The sequence below is a fragment of the Hypanus sabinus genome, chromosome 10 (genome assembly GCF_030144855.1).
Source record: "Hypanus sabinus isolate sHypSab1 chromosome 10, sHypSab1.hap1, whole genome shotgun sequence".
Lineage (NCBI taxonomy): Eukaryota > Metazoa > Chordata > Chondrichthyes > Myliobatiformes > Dasyatidae > Hypanus > Hypanus sabinus.
Window position 1 is genome coordinate 103,540,175 of NC_082715.1, and position 24,080 is coordinate 103,564,254.

The window sequence follows — 24,080 nt, forward strand, 5'->3', positions numbered from 1 at the left end:
GATCAAGTGGGGTACTTAGTTCTGGATGGTGCTGAACTTTCAAAGTGTTGCAGGAGCTGCACTTATCCAGTCAAATGAAAAATATTCCATCACTCTCCCAACTTGCTTTTGTAGTTGGTGGAAAGGATAATTAGCAAATGAGTCACTGACTGCAGGATACACAGCCTCTGTCCTGGTCTTGCATCCATGATATTTGTGTGTTTGATTCAGATGTATCCCTCGTCAATGTTGACTGCAGGATATTGAAGGTGGGTGACTCCACGATGGCAATGCCATGGAATGTCTTATGTAGTTTTCATCCACATCTCTGGAATGACTTCTTTAAAGAAGTTGATTCATTTGATAGCTCGTTCTAAAAGTGTAGATGTTAGATTCACTCTTGTTAAAGGACATGAACAAATAGTTTTTTTAATGTGAATTTTACAAGCCATTCCTGAATGATCTCGAAGTCATTTTGCATGTAAAGATGAAGTGTTTTACATGTTGATACTTCCAAATGGAAATGAACATAGTCCACTAAAACAGATGAGCTGAAAGCATGGGAATATAACAATGTTGCTATCACACAGTTAAGGGTAGAATGGCAAGATTTGCAACTCAACATTCCAGGGTATAAAACCTTCAACTGTGATGAGGGAGGTATAAAAAAGGAGACAGCACTGTCAATATTAGTATATAATTACAACAGTAATGAGGAAGGATATCCAAGAAGGTTTTTCTACTGAGGCTATGTAGATAGAAATGTAAAAAAATTATCTCTGCTGGGTGTGCGGTACAGTCATCTCAGCAGTCAGCTGGAGGCAGGGAGGCAAACCTGCCAATAACAGAGGGATATAGGAATAGAGTTTTTGTTTTAGCGGATTTCAGTTTCCGCAATGTTACCTGGGATTAACTCACTGTAAAATGTGTTGAGAGTATGGAACTTTAAAACATGTCCAGGAGCCAATACAAAGAAAGCTCTAGCTAAGCACCCAATATTAAGAAATGTTGCTGGACAAGTAGTTAGAGAACCAATGAGAAAACTTTTTGGAGATTATGGTCATCCTTCGGTAAGCTTTGAGGTAGTTATGGAAATGGATAATGATAGATTGGAGGTTAAAGTTCTGGTGGGTTTGGGTAGGGGGCTGATTTGAATAGCTTAAGGCAGGACCCAATTAAAATTAGACTGGGAGCAATTACTTACAGAGTTCAAGACCAATATGTCCCTGTAAGAGTATAAGGACAGCAAATCCAAGGAAGCTTGGATGTGAAGAGAGATCAAGAGTTGAGTATGGAAAAAAAAGGAAGTGTAATGGCAACTCTAAATGGAAGGAACAACAGGAGCATAGAAGTTGTAAAGGAGCGCTTTAAAAAGATATCAGGAGAGCAAAGAGAGGGCGTGACTTGTCATTGGCGATTTAATGCAATCATCAGGCTCTTGAATAAAAAAGAAAAACTACACTCATTTGCCCATCATTGAGATTTTTCCCACAACCAATGATCTCACTTCAAGGACTCTTTATCTTACTATCTCATGTTCTCATTATTTATTGCTATTTATTTATATTTGCATTTGCAGTTTGCTGTCTTCTGCACTCTGGTTGATCTTTCATTGATCCTGTTATAGTTACTAATCTATAGATTTGCTGAGTATGCCCACACGAAAATGAATCTCAGGGCTATGCGTATATGGTTGACATATACAGTCTGTACTTTAAAAACAATATTTACTTTGGCTTTGACTTTAAGGTTAAAGAAAATCACAAAGCATTTTGTAAGTATATTAAGGAGAAGAAGGCAAACAAAAAGTTGTTGGGCTCTTTAAGGGCAAAAGGAGCAATTTGCATGTGGAGCCAAAGATCATAATGAAGACCTTTTTCACTGAGGTGGACATTACAATTGGTGATTTCAGGGAGGGAGATGGTGAACATCTAAAGCAATTTACCATTAAACAGGATGAGGTATTTGATTTCTTAGTGGGCTTAAAATTGATAAAACTGCAAGGCCTGATTAGATGTGTTACAGGCTGCTATGGGTAATAGAGGAGAGAATTTGGGGTTCCAAGAGAGATTTTTAAATCCTCACTGGCCTCAGGTGAGGTGCCAGAAAGTAATCCCAAAGGTGCAGTGTTATTCTACACCTGTGAATACAGGAATGAATCAAAAATAGTGAACCTAGCTTTTTTACAGGGCGATACTATCTGATCAGTTTTTGGACACTGGAACCCTTCCTTAAGGAGTGTTTACAAAAGACACTCTCACAACATATATAAAATAACTAGATGCGTACTTGAATAACTAAGAAGTAAAAACCAATGGACCAAGTGGTTGAAAAGCACAGATGGATACTGGCCTGAAGGATTTGTTTCTGTGCTGTCTGATTCTGTAATTCCCCCTGAAGAGAACTTAGCAAAGTTGTTTGCTTTGAATGAATTTTAATGCAGAAGTCAATGCTAGTTCTACTTCCTGTTTGAACAGAATGATAATAGCACAAATTGGTGGTTTATGGGGCTATCTCAGTTGATAGTAAATTTCACTGAATAATTTTATAATTTCACTGAAAGTGGAGTAAGAACGTATAAACTAACAGTGGGTTGTTTGTATTACTGGGCAATTGCTCTCTGGGTTTGGTTTTCGACAGTAAGAATCAACATCTCAATTAGCTAGGGTTTATAACCCACAACACTAGTTTGGTTTCTCTTTTTACAGATGTTGCTGAGTACTTCCAGAATTTTCAAAGGGATGATTTTCCAATGTGCTGTACTTGTCATCTGCAGTTTCTTCAATGGAACAGATTCAATGGTTTGTAGGGGGTGAGGGGGGAGGGGGAGCAGCAAACACATCTGTGCAGTTTTAAGTATCCTTTATTCCTTTCACTCAACATTAGAATAAGCACAAACAATTTTCCTCCCTCATACCTACCCCAACTATGCTGCAAATGAAAACTATGCTAAATAAGTTGACGGAACTCAAGGAATCCGAATACTGGACAGACCCAAGTCTCAGGTCTACACTTTTGTCCTAGTGCAACAGTAGGGTAAATTCACCTCTGTGGCATGATCATGTTGAGAAAATAATGACACCCACAAAAATAGAACCTGTTATTTTGTTACTGGGGTGGTGGGATGGGGATACATCTCTACAAAAGCAGGTGCAAGGCACTCCTTCCCCCCACTAGCCTGCAGGTCACCCCTAGGCAGGGTGTAGCACTTGTTTAGCCCCCCCCCCCCCCCACCCCGATCAGGGTCACATGTAACAATCAGGAGGTGGATGCTCGTATGAGCAGCTGGTGTATATCACAAATCCTGGTTATGTGACCACTGACACTATGCACACAATCTCCAAAGAGTATTGACAATGGCTGGGGTCACTTGTCTTGTATAGACACTGCCCAACAGAAGACAATGAAAAACAACTTCTGCCAAAAAATATGCCAAGAACAATCATGGTCAAAGACCATGATTGCCCACGTTATACGACAAGGCATATAATGATGATGATGATCAACTTTGTTACTAGCTTATGACATGAAAAATATTAAATAATATTTTGCTAGATTCAAGATACTAGAGATGTGGGTTGTATAATATGCACTGCTTTAAATCAAACAATTCAAAATATATTTACAGTAATTGATAAAAATAATGTGACAACTTAAAATGTGAATTTTATTTGGAGTTTGGTGAAGGTAGCTAAGATGGTTTGAGATTGTGTGTGTGTGTGTGTGTGTGTGTGTGTGTGTGGGCGTGCGTGTGTGTGGGTGTGTGTGTGTGTGTGTGTGTGTGTGTGTGTGTGTGTGTGTGTGTGTGTGTGTGTGTGTGTGTGTGTGTGTGTGTGTGTGTGTGGCCTCCATCAGTCAGAGAGTTAACTGTGGATATGGAGCCCTGACTGTCTAGATACACAAGGCTGGACAGGATGATATGCAGAGCAAGCTGTTGCCCATGTAGCAAGCTCTCCCTCTTCCACACATCTGATGAACCCAAAGGAATGACAGAGACCGATACAGTTCAGTACCAGCAAGAGTTGCCAGTCAGCATTGACCTCAATGTAGAACTACCTTAGGGACTCCAGCTCTGGATTCTATCTTGGGGTTCACTCCCAAAGCCTTTCCCATGAGTGGATATAGCCACAAGGCAACAGAGGTTTGACATCAGAGTTTTCCTTCTCCTAGCTGAGCCTCATGTGTCTGAAGTGACTGGTTTTAAGGTGCCAGTAACCTGACTCCTGTCAGTAGAAGTGACTTCACCTGGCTCAGTAGCTAAGCCACACATGGAGACCAGGAGCTTGACTTGGTTGTCAGAAGCTATTTGAGGCGCACACTATTGGGAACATTTAATAAGTAGTGGGAGCTTGTCCCCACTTCCACTCCTGGCTATAACAACCTTAACCAACCAGTTTGAGATTATAATTCTACATAAAACGATCAGTATGTTTGTATCACCATTATAATGTGTATACATGCATTTCAAAGCTCATCATTTTTGTTATCTGCACATCTTGCAAAGCACAGTCAAACAAACACACATTCACGTATCAATGGACCCAGAGGTTTGAAAATATATGCATGTGATGTATTAGTGAATATTTTATTGAGAAGCAAATGGAATGAATTTTGAAGGCAGAGTAGGATGCACTAAAGCTCCTATTTAATATGTTTAGAGCTGCTGAAGAGAAAGCAATTCTGGGCAATCCTGTATGGATGTCCCTGGACAGTAAGTCTCAACTTTACACATCGCCAGCGTCTTCTACCTGAAGCACCAGTTCGCTTCTTATTCAGCTTGATAGCATCCAACAATTTTTATTTTTTTTATGACACTCAGCTGTCCCAATTAAACAAATACTGTGGACTTTGCTTGGAAAGTTTGTGCAACGTTGTGAGCATTAATAATTTGGAACACATGGAATTTAAATTCAGAATTATTTGTATCTATAAAAGACTGCATTGCGAGACTGACACGTATACCAGACATTGTATGGATCTGTACCAAACATCAAATTAAACTGTGCATTGTTCAGCTATGAATCATGTTACAACAAATCACTTTGTTAGGATATCAAAAATCAGTGACAACTCTTCCGCTACCCACGCTATGACACTTACGCTGTTGCCAATTCCTGTTCCAGCCAGACCCTGCTCTTTATTAAGCTGTTAAGCCAGAATTCTTCTCAAAGTGATGTGAACCAAAAGTTAAACTTGCTCCAATCATTTTTATATGTCTTAGAGAATATAAAGTTCTTCACAATGTGTTTCAAGACTATAAGACATCCAGCAGGTCAGATGCTTCCTTCCTGTTTTCTCAATTTATGATTTGAAATGAACTCCTCAATGAGTTCTATCCTCTGAGTCTTGCTTACACATACATTATTCCTTTCACCCAATAAGTTTCAAACAAGTACAAAGAAATTAGGTTGCCTTTTGCAATGCATGTATTTTAATAATAACCCCTGGGATTTGAACACTGGTTTGAACCTTTTCCGTAAAATACTTATTCACATTTATTTTATAGATTAGACAACTCTTCAGTTACTAATGAGAAGCTCCAAATTTGATGAGGAAATTTTTCCTGGAATATTTCAAGGGGCCTGTAACCTTTGGCTGACACCCAACAAGGCTATTAATTCAGCCATGAGAGACACTGCAAAAAAAAAAATAGAAGAGTCAGCAATTCATTTCAGTGGACCAGCTCGTAACCATCACCAAGAACTCGTTGGAACATGGGAAGAAAGGATAAAATAGAAGACAAGTCCGGAGAATTACTTTAACAACTTCCGATGGCTGGCACAGAATCAGCCCCCACATTTTCCATGGACATGGTAAGTATAACAACTCGGATCCTTGCTCTCTGCTCAATAAACATGTATCATTCATCACTAAATATTTATATTTGAACTGTTAGGACTAAGGTCTTTGCCAAGGGTGGGGGGATTTGTTCCATCCGAAGATTTTATGGTTGATGGATTTCCCAGTGAAGTAAACATCCCAGAAGGGGTCAGGCTGAGGCAGACAACATGTGAGCAAGAAACTTATTTTATGTTAAATACTATTCAGAACACTCAGAACAGTAGCTAAATCTGGATATGAATTAAATGCTATATGCATATTACATGAAAGTTTAATGCAGCAATCATCCTAAGGGTAATATCTAAAGTATTTCCAGACTCACAAAGAAACTGGGGTAAAGGTCACGGGATAGTTTAAGTGCACTGACCACTGGGTATAGTATCCTGGTTTATTGCTGCCTCCAATATAGTCCACACTGTTTACCTCCAAAATTAAATTTAATTACTTCCTGCTTTGATGTTGTGAATTTTGTTGAACTCTCAAAAATGGTGCTTTGAAATAGGGCTCTGGTCACCTACAACAATTTCAGGAATAATCATGCTATTTGACGGTGTCATAGTAGCATAGTGGTTAACTCAATGCTATCACAGCTGGACGTGTCAAAGTTTGGAGTACAATTCCAACGCCATCTGTAAGGAGTTTGTATCTTTTCCTGGTGAATGCATTCTTTCCTCCGGGTGCTCCAGTTACCTCCCGCATTTTGTAGTAGGTTAACTGGCCACTGTAAATTGTTCTGTGATTAGGCTAGTGTTCAATAAGTGGGTATCAGGGGACTGTGGCTCATTGGGTCAAAAGGGCCTGCTCCCCCCATATATCTAAATAAAAATAAAATAATCATCACACAATGAGTATTCCAGTGCATCCCGATTCCACACACACAGACATTGATTCCTGGCCTGAAATCCTTTTTCACTGAATGGAAGCAGTTCAAGAGTTCACAAAGTTGCAGGATTTTGATGCAATTTCAAACTTTTATAGTTCTTTTAAAATACACGGATTTCAGGGAAATGTTAATTCTTTCTGATGTGTGGTCTCATCACTGATATGCACAACCACAATCTGCAGTGGCTGCAGTTTCTAGGCAACACTTTGCCACAATTGTGATGAAACCACTCCAGTGGCTCCACTTCATTAGCAGTTTGAGGAGATTCGACATGTCACTGAAGACTCTAGCAAATTTCTACAGGTGTGTGATGGAGAATATTCGATCTGCTTGTGTCACCTACGAACTGTAAAGCAAAAGGAAATGCATCATTGTTGAGAGGTAAACATTTCAATGGCTGTAGTGCAGGGGTGGTGAGGCCCGATTGTTTCTAACATTGGTCCTCTGGTAAACTTGCTGACTCTGTCTTGATCTATTTTTGTCAATTACATCACCCAATCTCCTGCTTCCATCAATCACACTGTCAGGAAATGTAGAGGGGGCTTAACCCAAAATCAGAGTAGCAGAAACAATTCAGTGGTATACGAAAATTTCAATAATAGTCCACAAAATAACAAGCCACAATGGCCACGAAACAAGACAGAACAGAAACTAAACACAACAGGCAACAAGGCAGTGAGACTGAAGGATAAGACGAACTGGTTGAGGTTGGTGGGTTTGATAAGTGATCAGGGACTGTGATGAAAAAAGGGGTTAAATAGGCTGCAGGTGATGAGTCTGGAATGAGCAGCTGGTGAATCCTGTTAGCTGGGTGGAGACTGGGAGGTGCCTGCTTGTGCAGGCTGGGAGGAATCAGCAGGAGCAGTCCTGATAGAACCCCTGACCACCCACAATAATCCAGATGGGTCCAATGGAACTCACCGATGAGGGATGTATCCAGGTTGCAACTGGATGGCACTGGAGAGCTCCCCTCCAGGCCATACCCTCCCAGTTAACCAAACACTGTCTGCGCTTTCGCAGTGATGTGAATTCACCAACCAGCAAACTGGGTACACTGGACCCTTCCACCATCCTAGGTTGTGGAGGTGCAGGCTCAGTCGGATTGAGTGGTCCACAGACAATGGGCTTGAGGCAGGACACGTGGAAGGTAGGTGTGATCCTGAGGGATGGCGGCAGTTGTAGAAGTTAAGTGACTGTATAGATGTGGTGAGTGATCTTGAAGGGGGTCAATGAACAAGGGCAAGAGATTGCAGGAGCTGGTGCACGGGGAAGATCTCAGGTGGACAGCCAGACCATTCCCCAGGCCAGAGTAGTCTGGCTGGGTGCCGATGGTGTTTAACTTGGTAGCAGTAGACATGGTTGGCATCTAGGAAGGCCCTCCATGCCCACCTCCAAGCAATCTGGCAGTGGTGAACCAAGGCCCTAGCAGATGGGAGCTTTACCATGGGCTCCTACATGGGGAACATGAGGGTTAGTAGCCATGAAGTACTTTACAGGGTGACAAACCCTTGGCAGAGGAGTTGTGTAAATTGTGGGACAGCTAAGACCAGAGCAATTGCTTCTTCCATGTTGAAGGATTAAGAACAGCAGAGCACCACAGAAACCTCCTCTTACTGACTGGCTCTAACTGTCCATAGGTCTGTGGATGATAGTCAAAGAATAAACTCACTGAGGTGTGGAGGATGAAGGAGAAGACTCGTCAGGAATGGGTTCTGGTCCAACACAATGTCCTGAGGGAAACCATGGAGGTGAACTACATGTTTGAGAATGAAGTCTGCCACCTCAGTGGCTTTTGGAAGCTTGGGAAGGGCAATAAATTGGACCAACTTGGAGAACTGGTCTGCCACTGTCATGGTCACCTTGACCCTGTTGGAAGGTGGCAAACCCTTGATGAAATCCATGGCAGTATGAACCATGGGCACCAAGGGCTGGTTGGGACTGCAGGAGCCCAGAGGGCTGCTGCTTGCTGGAATTAGACTGGGCACACAGAGGTCTGGGTGGTGGGGTGAAGGTACATCTCTACCAAAGGATGTGCAAGACGCTTCTTCCCTCTGTTGGTCTGCAGGGTGTAGTACCTGCTTAGCCCCCTGATCAGTATGAGCAGCTGGTGCATATTGTAAGTCTTGGTTAGGTGACCACTGACACCAGGCAGGCAGTCTCTAAAGAGTATTGATGATGGCTGTGGTCACCTGTCTTGTAAAGTCATCGCCCAGAAGAAGGCAATGACAAAACACTTCTGTAGAAAGATTTGCCAACAGCAGTCATGGTCAGAAGACCATGATCAACCTTGACATTTAATATGGCACATAATGATGACACTGAGGCCAGGCAGCGATGAACTGATGTAAAGCTGCGATCACGGCGGGTCACCAGAACTGACCTTGCAGAAAATCCAGTCCGCCGTGTGTCTAAATGGCCAAAGAGAGATGAGCAGTGGGATAACTGGAGTGTGCCAGAGTACATGGCCAGTGGCACGTTTACATTGTTGTCAGGTTTGTTGGCTGGAGCAGGCTCAAGCTACAGGGCCTGATGGATCTGGTTTTCAAGGTCCCAGGTGATCGGGCTGAGGATCTGTGTGGATGGAATAACAGGCTGAGTGTTGGTTCCGTTTCAGCCTGGTCAAACTGTCATGACATGGCGTCTGCCTTTGCATTCTTGGAAGCTGGTCTGTAGGAGATGGTGAAGTTCAATTGATTGAAAAAGCGGGCCCAGCAAGCCTGACATGGGTTGAGTTGGCAGGTTTGTTCATGGATACAAGGCTCTGCTGGTCAGTCCAGATCAGGAGGGCACAGTGTTTCTGTGGTAAACCATGTATATATATCTGGACATGCCCCTCTGCAGACTGCTCCTGTGGCTCCTCCCACAGACCCCTGGATAAAGGTGATTGTGTCACTGTGCCTCCCACAGTCCAGGGCAGTTATCCGGCATGGACGTGCTCCGTTTTACTGCTAATAAAAGCCTTTCAGAATTTACTCTACTTCCAGTCTTTTGGAGTTATTGATAGTGCATCAGTTTCCCAGCAGGCAAAATCTCCATTCCTCCAAGGCCCATTTAATGTAGCAGCTCCCAGTCTCTTTCAGCACTGTGTAGGGTTGAACTTCTGTGAGAGGAAGGCACAAGGGTTTGACTTCCTGTCCACACCTTGCTGGGAGAGGATCATGCTGGTGCCCGTGTCAGATGCATCCACCCTTACCATAAAATATCTGGAGAGGAACAGGCCTGACACCCAAACCAATTCTCATCCAACCTATCTATCACATAGCACATATCTTCCCTATGTATCTTTGAAAGGGATGGGACTCCTTATTACACATTTGATGATTCTTTCCTCTCAGCAAAACAGCATTTTTTTTCATATTTTTAGTCTGTCTTTTAGAATCAAGTGTGAATTGACTACTCGAGTTTAGTAGTACTTTTGGGCTCATGGTTGAGAGTATTGTGGGATACACAGACTCTGGCAAAGTAGGGATAGGCTTTGACAGAGCGGAAAGTGTGAGAGACGGTGACCTCTGTCCGATGGTTATGCTTGCGTAGATATGAGGTTCTCAGTGCCATCTGCATGCTGCTACTTTTTAATCTGTCGAGGGTCTAGACTTCTGAGAAACTGATGAGGATGTTATACTTTTCAACACTTTGAAACTGTTCTAGAATCTTTTCCTTTTTGCATTTAGTAATCTTTTGGCACGATGAAACACAGAATAGATTGTTAGTTTTGGATGTCTGGTGTCACCTACGCATTGGGCCTGCTTGAGTGTAAGCAGGCCCTCAGTGCCGGAGATACTGTGCTGATAGAGGGTGATAAGGGCTTGTTATTCCTGCCAGCACATTTGGAGGATTTCGTGTAAATAGCATTGCTGGCTTCATTCCTGCACTTTGAAGTATAGCATAAGTAAACATGTAGATGCAGGAAATTTGGAGTAACACACAAAAGTTGCTTGAAGAGCTCAGTAGAGCAGGCAGCATCCATGAAGGGAAAGGAACAGTTGAAGATTTGGGCTGAGACCCTTCCTGAGTGATTATCAGAACACCAGGACTCAATAACGTAAGCTGAAGTACATGTTGCCCTAAATGGAGATGAGGTATGCAGAACACTTACAACAGCATGGAAAAAGCCAAATAGTAAGGGAAAATGTGAGATTTAGGTTGGACTATGAGAAATGTGTAACAGTTTTTAAATGGACAGATACTGGGAAATACTTGTAAGGATCTGGGTATGGTTGTGCACAAGTCACTGAAAGGTAACTTACAATATATATGCAGTGGAGAATCAGAAAGGTAAATGATATGTTGTCCTTTATTGTAAAATATATTTTTAAAAGTTTTTAGAACAGAAGATCAGCAAGGAGAAAGAAACAAAAAATTCAAGATAAATGCAGTAATCCCTCTCTTCAGCACTGCGGGTGTACCTACACCGCGGGGGCTGCAGCGGTTCAGGAAGGCAGCTCATCACCACTTTCTCAAGGGCAACTAGTGATGGGCAATAAATGCTGGCTTAGCTGGTGATGCCCTCATCCTGTAAATGAATAAGTATCAATATACATTCAGTGGCCACGTTATGTCTGTTCGGTAATGCTAACATCTAATCAGCTAATCAAATGGCAGCAACACACTGCATAAAAGTACATAGGCATGATCAAGAGGTTCAGTTGTTGCTCAGGCCAAACACCAGAATGGGGAAGAAATGTGATCTAGTTGACTTTGATCGTGGAATATTTGTTGATGCCAGACCAAATGGTCTAAGCACCTCAGAAACTGCTGATTTCCATGAGGTCATAAGACACAGGAGCAGAATTAGGCCATTAGGCCCATCGAGTCTACTTCTCCATTCAATCATGGCTGGTTTATTATCACTCTCAACTCCATTCCCCTGCCTTCTCCCCATAACCTTTGATGCCCTGACTAATCAAGAACCTATCAACTTCTGCCTTAAAGCTACCCAAGAACCTAGCCTTCACAGCTGTCTGAGGCAATAAATTCCACAGATTTACCATCACCTGGCTAAATAAATTCCTCCTAATCTCTGTTCTAAATGGATGTTCGTCTATTTTGAGGCTGTGCCCTCTGATCCTAGACTCACCTACTTTAAGGATACATCCTGTACACATCCACTCTGTTTAGGCCTTTCATTATTTGATAGTTTTCAGTGATATTCCTCCTCATTCTTCAAAACTCAAGAAAGTACAAGCCCAGAGCCATCAACCGTATATTAACCCTTCCATTCTAACATCCTCATATATTAATCCTTCCGTTCCCAGAATCATTCTCCTGAGTATCCTCTGCAACCTCTTCTATGCCAGCACATCAAGAAAAGGGGCCCCAAACTGTTCACAATGCTTCAAGTACAGTCTGACCAGTATCTTATAAAGCATCAGCATTACATCCTTGCTTTTATATTCTAGTCCTCTCAAAACAAATGCATTTGCCTTCCTTACCACAAACTCAACCTGCAAGTTAACCTTTATGGAATCCTGCTTGAGGACTCCCACTCTATTTGCACCTCTGATTTTTGTATACTCTCTCTGTTTAGAAAATAGTCTGCATCTTTATTCCCTTTACCAAAGTGCATGACCATACACTTCCATAAACTACATTCCATCTGCTGATACTTTGCCCATTCTCCCAATCTACTTAAGTCCTTTTGCAGGTACCTTGCTTCCTCAATACCACCTGCCACTCCACTCACTTTTGTATCATCTACAAATTTGGCCACAAAGCTATCAATTCTATTATCCGGATCATGGACATGATGTGAAAAGAAGTGGTCCCAAACACAACCCCTGTGGAACATTATGGGCAGCCTATCAGAAAAGCCCCCTTTATTTTCACTCTTTTGCATCATGCTAGTCAGCCAATCTTCTATCCAGCCTGGTATCTTTCCTGTAATACCATGGACTCTTAACTTTAAAACAGCCTTATGGGCAGCACCTTATCAAAGGCCTGCTAAAAATCTAAGTAAAGAATATCCACTGACTCTCCTTTGTCTCTCCTGTTACTTCCTCCAAGAATTCCAACAGATCAGTCAGGCAAGAATTCTCTTTAAGGAAACCATACTGACTTTGGCCTATTTTATCATGTGCTTCCAAGTACCCTGAAACCTCATCCTTAATAATACTCTCCAACATCTTCCCAAACACTTAAGTCGGGCTAATTGGCCTATTTCCTTTCTTCTGCCTCCTTCCCCTCTTCAAAAATGGAGTGATATTTGAAACTTTCCAGTCCTCTGGAACCATTCCAAAGTCCAGCGATTCTTCAAAGATCACTACTAATACCTCCACAACCTCTTCAGCCTCTTTCAGAACCCTGGGATGTAAATCCATCTAGTCCAGGTGACTTATGTAGCTACAGACCTTTCAGCTTGCAAAATACCTTCTCTTTAGTAACAGAAACTATACCCTCTTCTATTATTCTCAAGCACAACACTCTCTAGAATTTATGTAGAATGGGTGAAAAGTGAAAAAAAATCCAGAGAGTAGTAGTTCTATAGGCAAAGACACTTTGCTAATGAGAGAGGTCAGAGGAGAATGGCCAGAATGGTTCAAACTGACAGGAAGGTGGTAGTAATTCAAATAACCATGCATTACAATGGTGGTATGCAGAAAAGCATCTCTAAATGCTCAGCATATCAAACCTTGATGTGTTTGGGCTACAGTAGCAGAAGACCATGAACATACACTCAGTGGCCACTTTCTTAGGTAGAGGAGGTATGTAATAATGTAGCCATTGAGTGTGGATTGAAAATATGAATGGTAGCTGTTAAGATATTTGCAATGCAACATATCCTGAATAAACTGGCATCTTCCTCATATAGATGACTATAAGTCCATAAGATATAGGCAAAGAATTAGGCCATTCAGCCCATCAATGTAGACATACAGGCATAATGCCACTGACTACATCAACTATTGGTGAATGTTACATGCCTGATCTTATCCAAAGTATCTCCTTTGACATTATTGCCAGTAAAGAAGGCACTCGTGACACAGGCACTCATCAGCTCCTATACAGATGGATAATTCTTGTAAAAATATCAGCATCCACCCAATACAACATAAAAGAGTCTGGGTTCCAGCATTACTGAGTTTCAGTCTTCATTCTGCCTTTCTTCTGAATCTTCTTAAGGATCTCTATTGGCAGTATGGCCAGAGCACATCAGAAGACAGGCAGAGTTGTTGAATACAGAGCATTCCAGGTAAAGGCACAAATGAGAACAGGGTGAAAAATTGCAACTGAAGGACACTTGGCATACTTATGGATAAGACATGAGAACAGTGAGAAAATAATTGCAGACAGACAAACAGGACGATGAAATTTTCCTTATACGCTGATGGAGAGAAAGGAGAAAGTGTGAAATGCAAGCAGAGCAAATCAAAATTTAAAGAACAAAAGACAAGGAAAGCAACAGTTAACAGGAAGAAAGGGAGGTAATATTTGTTCCATCAGAATAATAGCAATATACTGTACCTGTAGACCAACGATTCAAACTCAAAAGGTGAGTTACTCCATTAATATACCTTACCCCACTGCTCTACATTACACAGGAAAGTCCCAGTAATCCTGTCCCTTGTGATTTTGGTGATGCCAGACAGGTAGATTTTTCAGACTATTGGACACACTGAAATGTATAGTGACACTTGTGGACTGCCCCCAGCACATCCTTATATGTGCTACTTGTTAACACAAACAGTTCATTTCACTGGAAGATTTGATGTGCATGTGGTAAGTAAATCTGAATCTGAAAAACATTTACCGTAATTCTTGTTTTTAATATGTAGTAAATTCTTCAACTTCTCCTGCTACACTTCTAAATATGATTAGTGCTTGACAGTATAATTACATGGTTCATTCCAAATATACTGTAATTATTACTAATTGCATAGTACATGCTAGTACTTTGTACTAGCTAGTACATGCTAGTACTTTGGAAATCTGTCTGTTCAAGTATGAATAGGCAATAAGTAATAAATTACCCATTTGTGTTATTTTTCTCTTTTTCAACCTAGAAGCTTTTATGCATTGTTGCAGAAAGTTTGTAAATGTAGCTTGGACTGACTATCTGTGTACTTCCTTTGAAAACTAATGCTAATGTTCTTCAAAAGCTATGAACCAGTTTTTATTCACATTAACTATTATTATGAAAGTTAATTGGCAAATTGTGTCCAGTAGCCAGTAACTATAAACACAAAAGCAATCCTGGGTAAATTACTTGATGTAACAGACAATGTAAATTCAACACATTGCTGGTTGGAAAGGTTATGGATAGATCATCTTGCATGACTGATTATATGAGGTTAATGAATAATATGGCAAAAACTTGAAGATTCTATATTTCAAAGAATTGCCTGGACAATTTCATGAAGTAATTCTGTATCTCATAGCTACAATATTAGGCAAAATACTTTTGTATTGTTCTTTATTAAACAAAAAAAATTCAGACATGCTTTATGACAGTTATATAAAAGAATTCATTTCAAAACTAAAAGGATTAGTGATGGAGGCTTAGTAATTTTTTTTTAAAACTGCACATATTTATTGTTTCTGTCCATGAAAATATTCCCATACCTTAAGTACTGATTTTACTTGGCTATGCATTTAGGCAACACTGGCACAGCCAGCAGAGTGTAAAGCAATAACTACTTTTCCACATCATTGACATCTCTACAATTAAATATATTTCTGAGGATTTTCTTCAATCACTTCACATGGAACTGGTACAAGCGTTATAGTCATATGCAAGTGGTAATAGAAATAACATTTCTGCAGTTCCTTTTCTAAATTATCAGTGGTGGAAGCTCACTGAATAGATGCTTTCTGCAGGTGAAATTTATTTCTTATGCTAGCCTGCACAGTATAGAATTCTGAGAGACAAAGGAAGCTAGATATTAAAGTGAGACTTTCCTGGTGCCATCTGAAAGTTGGGTGAGGACAGAGAATCTCTGTCTTGTGTGTTTGAAGACCAGCTGGACAGCTCACAGACAGCGGCCATGAACTGAAACTGCCGAGTTTTGACACTTGTGAGCATGGTAGATTTTACTTCCTAAAGCTAATGGTATAGGAAAATCTGTTTGAAAAGAGATCCTGGAGTTACTGGGCAGACATCAGGGACTGGGAATCTTTGGGAATATACTAATATTCTTCAACTTAAACATAATCAGTGATGATATCTCAGGAGAATGAAGCTGAACACTTAACTCAAATGCACCTCTTACAAACAAATGAGACATCTTGTAAATATCACTATTTTATATTCAATATGATGGTCTACATATGACTTACTAAGCACAATCAGTTGAATATTCATCATTGCACAATGCTCTCCATTGCAAATCATCTGTGACCCCTTCATCTAGAAAGCAACAAAATATTCTAGATAACAAGGGGTTTTTTTCAGTCAAAGGCTGTTCCACCATTCAGTAATATCAATTGTTCTGCAATTTAACATCATCCCTTAAGCACCTACTAAACAAACAACTACTATTCTCAGGTTTAAAAGTATAATGATAATGATCTGGGTATCTGTTTGGTGCCCATCTAATATAGAACCCAAACCACCTGGTCTGAGTGATTTGCCCCTTCTTAGTGCTTCTGAGAAGGACCATATGGAAACCAGCCTGTGCCTGGCATCTGATACCCATAGGTGATTTTCCTGGCAGTCACACATCTTCCAATATCCTCTTTCTGCTTCTGATATAGTATTTCCATAACATCAAGCAACAGGACTGCAAATTACAGAAGATAGTTGGACAGTCTTGATACTCCCCTAGGAGTTTGTGCTGCTAAAAATTACTTTTCTCTGTTTCCAAATTTTAAAAAATCTAAACTAAATGATAAGTTAACTAAAAACTATTATATAATTGGATTCCAAGTCTGATGTACCAGTACATAAAAGAAGGCAAGCTGAGAATGAGAGGTTACTTCAACCTCCACTTCTAGATGGCGGCACGCGACGCAGTTTGCAGCGGCCTCTCCGCAGTTGATATCTGTTATTTATCAAGCGGGGTGCCGTGCACAATCCTAATCCGATGAAAAACGGACGTGGGAGCACGGAGGAACATCTGGAAATCTCCAGGAAGGACTTCTTCATTGCTGCTGCTGTTGTGAGGTCCGGGTCTCTGCTGCGAAGAACAGGCCCCCCGTCCTTGGGGTCGCGTTGCTGGTGGCCAGTGGAGGGGGCGTCATAATGCGCTCAGCAGAGGATGGTGCTCAGAGAGGCTGTGCCGGAGGGGATGGTCGGAGGCTCGGAGGTTTGACAGACTCGGAGTCTGCTGCAGTCAGGACGCTTTCACTGTGTGCTGTGTCCGCGAGGCTGAGTCGAGTGGCGCCATGGAAGTCCATAGCAGGGGATATTCCCTTCTGCCTCCTGCGTGGGATGACAAGTCTATCGGGACCCTGAGAACTTGTGGAAACTGTGTGGTGGTTTCTTTCGAACTTATAGTCTTTTAACATCTTTGGACTATTTTTACTGTGCCCATGGTCTTTTTTTTTATCAATTATGGTATTGTCTGCACTGTTGTAAATATATGTTGTAACTATGTGGTTTTGTGTAGGTCTTGTAGCTTTAGCTTTTGGTTTGTTGGGTGGTAGAGTAGGTCTCCTGACTTGGTGTGTCTGGGTAGTCTTGTTTTGTCTGGTGGGTTTGGAGCTCCTTTCCGGGAAATGCGCTAAAACTGTAGCACGTTATTAATACACAGCAGCCTCTCCGGACTCCGGATTTTGGGATTGCCAAACGTTCTGTGGATTTTCTGGTGTAGTCTGTTTTGTCGTGTGCTTTTGTGATATCATTCTGGAGGAACGTTGTTTCATTTTTTAACTGCATTACAGTTGTGGTTTCTAAATGACAATAAACCAAAATTCAATTCAATTAATGGAAATAATGAGTTGAGTTTCCAATATTCAGTGTTATGAACAGTTGAAGTGCACAAACTACAGCTGGAGATTGGGCAATGGATTATCAAAACACTTTAAAAAATATTTAAAATTGTGCTTGAAGAACTTACTTTAATTGCACCACATTTATTAGAGTGATCAAACTGTCCCTGACATCTCGTAATAAACGAAGGAGCTGACAAACAACTTTCTGTACTCATGCCACCAGCTTCAGTGGATGGACTGCCAATGTTTCATGTTGAGACCATTCATCTGGACCCATCACCTGTCCAAGTAAAGAGTCTTAGCCTGAAAGATTGACTGTATACATTTCCCTCCATAGTTGGTAGCTGACCTGTGGAGTTCCTCCAGTGGTGTGTTTTTTGATCTGGAATTCAGCTCTGTCAACATTAGTATTCTGTCATTGAGCAGAATCATGAAGCTCCATGGGAACATCATTACAAGAATATTTTTATCGAAAAGTCTGCTGTAGTTCAACTACTTAAAAATTGGTAATTGGTTTATTATTGTCACATGCACTGAGACAAAGCAAGAAATTTGTTCTACATGTTATACATACAGATAATTCCAAACATAAATACATTGAGGTAGTACAAGTGGAAAAGTTATACCAGAATGCATATTATAGTATTACAGTTACAAAGGAAGTGCCGTGCAGTTAGAAAAATAAGGTGCAAGGGTCATGATGAAGTAGATGAGAGATCGAGGTCCATCAAAGCGTCTTATAACAAAGTCAAAGTGAAGTATATTGTCATATGCACAAGTGCTTCTATGCAAAAATAAACTTGCTTTCAATAGCATGACAAGCATATAGCATCTATGAGCAGCATTCCTGAGAAAAGATAAATATAATTTATTCACAATTTTTACAAGAAGAACACATTTAAATGAACAATTAGAACAAAAAAAGACCATTTTAATGTAAAATGATCGAAGTGGTCATAATGTTAGAATGTAGAACATGGAACAGTGCATCCCAGGAACAGGCCCTTCGACCCACAAAGTTATGCTGAACTGAATAAATTAGTAGACAAATGACCACCCATCCACTATCTATATCCCATATGCCTACACAGTGTCCATATCCCTTCATTTTCCTCACATTTCTGTACCTATCTGAATGTCTTTTAAAAGTCCCTAATGTATCTGCCTCCACCACCACAGGCAGAGCACTCCAGTCACCTACCACTCACTGTGTAAAAAACTTGCCACTGACACCTTCTTTAAAATTGCCCACTCTCACTTTAATGAACACTGCTAAACATAGACCCCCGGCTGGAGTAACTCTCTTCAACCACCACTCTCTGATTACTATCGGCAAGCTAGTTCTGAATCCAAATGGCCAATTCACCATTGAATCCATGCATCATAATCTTCTGGATGAGCCTCCCATGAGGAACCGTGTCAAATGCCTTATTAAAATCCATGTAGACAACATCCACAGCTCTACTTTCATCAATCACTCTCATTACCTCATCAAAAATGCTGTCAAGTTAGTAAGACAGAACTTGCCCCACACAAAGCTGTGCTGGCTGACCCTAATTAGGCCATGTTTTTTCAAATGCTCACAATTCTACCCCTAAGAATTCTCTCCAGTAACTTCCCTACAAATGACATGAGACTCACTGGTCTATGGTTTCCAAGACAATCCCTAGTTCCCTTCTTGAACAATGGAACATTAGTTACTTGCCAGTCCTCCGAGACCTCACCTCTCGCTAAGAAGATACAAAGATATTTGTTAAGGCCCCAGAAATCCTCAGTTGCTTCTCTTAGTAACCTAGGGTATTTCCCATCAGACCCTGTGGACTTATCCACCTAAATGCTCTTTAAGAGACTCAACGCTACCTCCACTTGGCACAAATCTCCCCATCTTCCATGTCACTCTCCTTGGTAAATACTGATGAGAAGTATCATTAAGGACCTCAGCCACATACTTCACATCCAAGCAAACGTTTCCCCATTCATCCTAGGCAAATCTTCTTCCTAGTTATTCTCTTGCTTCTGAAGTATATGTAGAATTCCTTGTGATTCTCTCTAAACCTCCTTGCCAGGGACTTTTCATGCCCCCACCTCTTCTCCTTTGTTAATACCCTTTTTGAGTTTTTTATTTTGGCTTCTTTATAATCTTCCAGGGTTCTTTTGATTCTAGCTTCCTAATATTTCATACTTTTCCTTTTTCTTCGTAGCTAAATTCATCACCTCCCCTGACGTCCAAGGTTCTCTTACCTTGCCATCCTTATCTTTCTTTCGGACTGGAACATACGTGTCATGTTGTTACGAACCCCGTAACTGGGTGTCTTACCAGCAAAGATAGAAGTGTCCGCTTGAGTCTGGTGTTACTATTTTCAACAATATTTATTGGAAAAAATATACAAAATAATATCAATGCGAATATACAGAGAATATACGTTAGCAATACTAAACTTAAAAGTGCGGGTATAATAATAATCACTAATGAAATAAGCTCTATCGTTGTCTAGGGGATAATGAATTGTCAGATGGAAATATAAAGTTCAGTTCAGTTCATGCAGGCTGCAGTAGTTGTTGGTTGCGGTATTTCAATTGTTGGAGAGAGATAGAGAGAGAGAACGTGCGAACAGTAATAGCTATTATCTTGCCAACCTTCCTTTACGATTTTGATCCGTCGATGCGTTGTTGTTGTGGCCATTCACATATGACCCCTCCGTCCTTTAGCTAGACCGTTCTTCCGTGGTGGACTTGTCACCCAGGTAGACACACACACAAGCCCCCACCGGTCTCGCTACAAAACACTGTGAGTTAAAATTTACCAACCCTTCGTTCGGTCTCCAGTCTCCCACCCTGTCTCATGGGGGTTCTGATGCTCACTAGCGTTTCTCCTGGTGCGTCTGAGGGGTGTTACCCCAGACCCCACTTTTATCCCCACTCAAGGGGTCTCAGGTGTCAATCAGGTTGGGATGATGTAACCCATCAAACCAGCCCACTCTGGTTGTCCCCTGAGGGGTTTCAATGAATAGAACAGTACCAAGCAAACAATCCTACTCCAAAAGACAATAGCAGTAAATCAGTGGCTTTTGTCAGTAGGAGACACTCCACTTTGTGTATCTCTGAGCTGTCTCGCTCTCATTAACTTTCATGAGCTGTTATCAATAACAACTGTCCTGACAGCTTTCCTGTGTCTCTCTCACTTCCTTGATAACAGCATCGGAATAGTAGCAATTTGTTATTCTCCAAAAGGGGGGGCAAGAGTGACTCTGCACCCTTCTGCCCATCAGAGTTGTTCATCCTTCATAACAATGTACTCTGTACAATTGATCTTTAAACACTCTCCGCATGTCAGATACGAACTTGCCCCAGAACAGCTGTCCCCAGTTCACTCTCCCTAGCTCATGCATAATTTGCCCTGCTTCAGATTAATTCTCTCCCACATGGTCTATGTTTATCCTTATCTATATGTAGCTATCTTAAAATTTCAGGAGTTGTGGTCACTGTTCCCTAACTACTCACCCATTGATAGGCTGGTCACCTAGCCTGGCTCATTACCTAACTCTAGTCCCTCCAGTGCAGTCCCTCATCTTGTTGGACTATTTGCATACTGATTTAAGAAACTCTCATCAATACAGCTAACAAATTCTGCCCCATCTAAACCACTTGCAGTAAAATGCCCCAGTTTCTATTAGGGAAGTTGAAGATCCCCCCCCATGACAACAACCCTATTGTTCTTTATTATACCTGACCTTAATCTGCCGGCATATGCACTCCTCGATGTCCCAATGGCTGTTGAGGGTTTTGTAGTAACCATCAGAAAGATTGTACCCTTCCTATTTTTGAGTTCTATTCTTATAGACTCAGTGGATTGTCCTACCATTATGTCCCCTCTGAGTACAGCTGTGATATTGTCCTTGATTAGCAGTGCAACTCCCCCACCCCTCTTTTACTGCTCTCTCTCTCTCTCTCTCTCTCTCTCTCTCTCTCTCTCTCTCTCTCTCTCTCTCTCTCTCTCTCTCTCTCTCTCTCTCTCTCTCTCTCTCTCTATATATATATATATATATATTTGTTCTAAAGCATCAAAGCCCTGGGATACTAAACACTATTCCTGAGAGGGAGAGGGGGAGGTGCAGTGATCCCCATTGTCTTGCCAAACTAGTTTCAATGCTTCTGAGTAGAATTTGTGTACCTCCTGGTCAGGATATTGGTTCTCTTTCAGATTAAGTGCAAACCACCACTCTTGTACAGGGCATTTCTGCCCTAGAGGAGGTTTCAATGGTCCAAAGACCTGAAACTCTGTCCCCTGCATTAGTTCTTCATTCACTCATTCATCTGTACTATTACCCTATCTCTACCCTGACTAGCATGTGGCACGGGAAGTAATCCAGAGATAACTACCCTGGAGGCCCTGCTCTTCAGTCTGTTACGTAACTCCCTATACTCTCTATGCAGGACCTCGTTCGCCTTTCTGCCTATGTCACTGACGCCAGTATGTACCAAGATCTCTGGCAGTTCACCCTCCCCCTTGAGAATATCCTGGATCCTAGCGCCTGGGAGACAACACACCATCCTGGAGTATCTTTCTTGGCCACTGAGTCTCATGTCCATCTCCCTTACTATTGAATCACCTATCGCCATTGCTCTGCCTGACTTTACCCTTTCCTGCTGAGCCTCAGAGCCTACCACAGTGCCACTGTCCTGACTGCTGCTGCTGTATTATGATAGCTCATCTCCCCAGCAGTATGCAAAGTGTATACTTGTTGATGAGGGGAATAGCCCTAGACGCACCTGGCACTGACTGATTACTCCCCTTACTTCTCCGAGTGGTCACCCATCCCCTATCTGAAGCCTGCACTCTGGGTATGACCACCTCAGTGAAGGTCTTAACTGTGAGGGTATCAGCATCCTGGACAATCCTGAGACATCCAGCTTCAGCTCCAGTTCCTTGACCTTGTCAGTCAGGAGCTGAAGTTGGGCGCACTTATTGCAAATGCAGTCATCAGGAAGACAGTCAGCCACCCTGAAATCCCACATTCCATGGGAGGAGCATTCCACTGTCTTAACCATCCTGCCTACACCGAACTAAAGTCTAAGGACTTAGAAACAAAAGAAAAGTTTACCCGTTTCTACCAGTGTTTTCTCTCCGAAACCTTTGGGTTTGCAGTCACCTAGGGTCCTTGCTCAACCTCCTCTCACTAAGCTTGTATACCTTTGTGTCATGATCTGTGCTGACAATATCAAGACCTAAGTGCCAAGGAGAAACAGACTCTGATGAAGAGATGGTGACCCGAGTTTATTGATAATAAATCCAAAAGAACAGCGGTGGCTTAGCCAAGCGAAAAGTAACATTCTCAAAACCAGGACCCTGTGATTAGTGCTAATCACCCATCCACTTAAATAACACAAGTAACACGGAATTCCCAAGCCTATCAAAACAAACTTTACAAGCTTAAGCAGAAAGCACTAGAAGACTGCATTACAATGAGCAAGTTGCTTGAGAAAAATACAAAGAACTCTAAATGATTAACAACTCTCATTAAACAACAATTAACCAATCCAGATGCCCTAAAAACCTTAGAACATAATGCTCTCTCACACACAGGCCCAAAGAGCTCATCACAGAACCCTCTTCCCTATGGCCAGCACTTGAGACTCCAGGGAAACAAAAAAAAAACTCGAGGTCCAGGGATGACTCAAGATAGAGAGACCTGGGGAGCTTCGAGAGGCAAATTTTGGAGAGACAGAGAGACACTGAAAAGTCCTTGAGAAACTTTGAGGGCCATAGGAGATCTAGAGGACCAGGACACTTAGACCCAGAAAAAGACCTTAAAAACATGAAAATCAAAACCTCAGGAAGGATCCTGGAAGAAACTTGCTCACAGTGCTTTACTCTTCACAATTCTTCCTGAGGCAATTAGGATACAGAAGACTACTCTCAATTTTACAGATTGAGACAGTCTTATCACTGAGCTAGCTGACTCTCCGTTCGTCTGTTTCATTTGTTCAATTTCCACAGTCTATACCATGATTTTCATCAAGAGGTTAAATATAAGGTAGCTTACTCTTGATAGGGTTAATTTACTTGTGTGTTGGCACACCAGCCAGAGATCAGACTTTGGAGCAAGGCCCTTCAAGACTGCAAACTCAAAATACTATTTCAGGAGATACTTGTATGCTGGAACATTTGCTACCATTACTTAAGAACATAAGAAATAGGAGCAGGAGTAGGCCATCTGGCCCATCGAACTTGCCCGCCATTCAATAAGATCATGGGCTGATCTGTCCATAAATTCAGCTCCATCTATCTGCCTTTTCCCCATAACCCTTAATTTCCCTACTAATGTAAAAAGCTATTAAACTGTATCTTAAATATATTTAGTGAAGAAGCCCCAACTACTTCCCTGGGCAGAGAATTCCAGAGATTCACCACTCTCTGGGAAAAACAGTTTCTCCTCATCTCCACCCTAAATCTTCTCCCCTGAATCTTGAGGCAATGTCTCCTAGTACTTGTAAGTACTACTTACTT

General features: G+C 41.6%; 1 long non-coding RNA gene across 1 annotated transcript in view; it reads left to right on the top strand.

Annotated features, from left to right (window-relative positions):
* Positions 1-2,685: 2,685 nt before the first annotated feature.
* LOC132400914 (uncharacterized) overlaps positions 2,686-24,080 on the top strand; it is a 28,406-nt gene continuing 7,011 nt past the window's right edge. The window contains exons 1-2 of the long non-coding RNA XR_009514429.1: positions 2,686-2,780; positions 5,486-5,792. This is a non-coding gene — a long non-coding RNA (uncharacterized LOC132400914). The remainder of the gene's footprint in view (positions 2,781-5,485; positions 5,793-24,080) is intronic.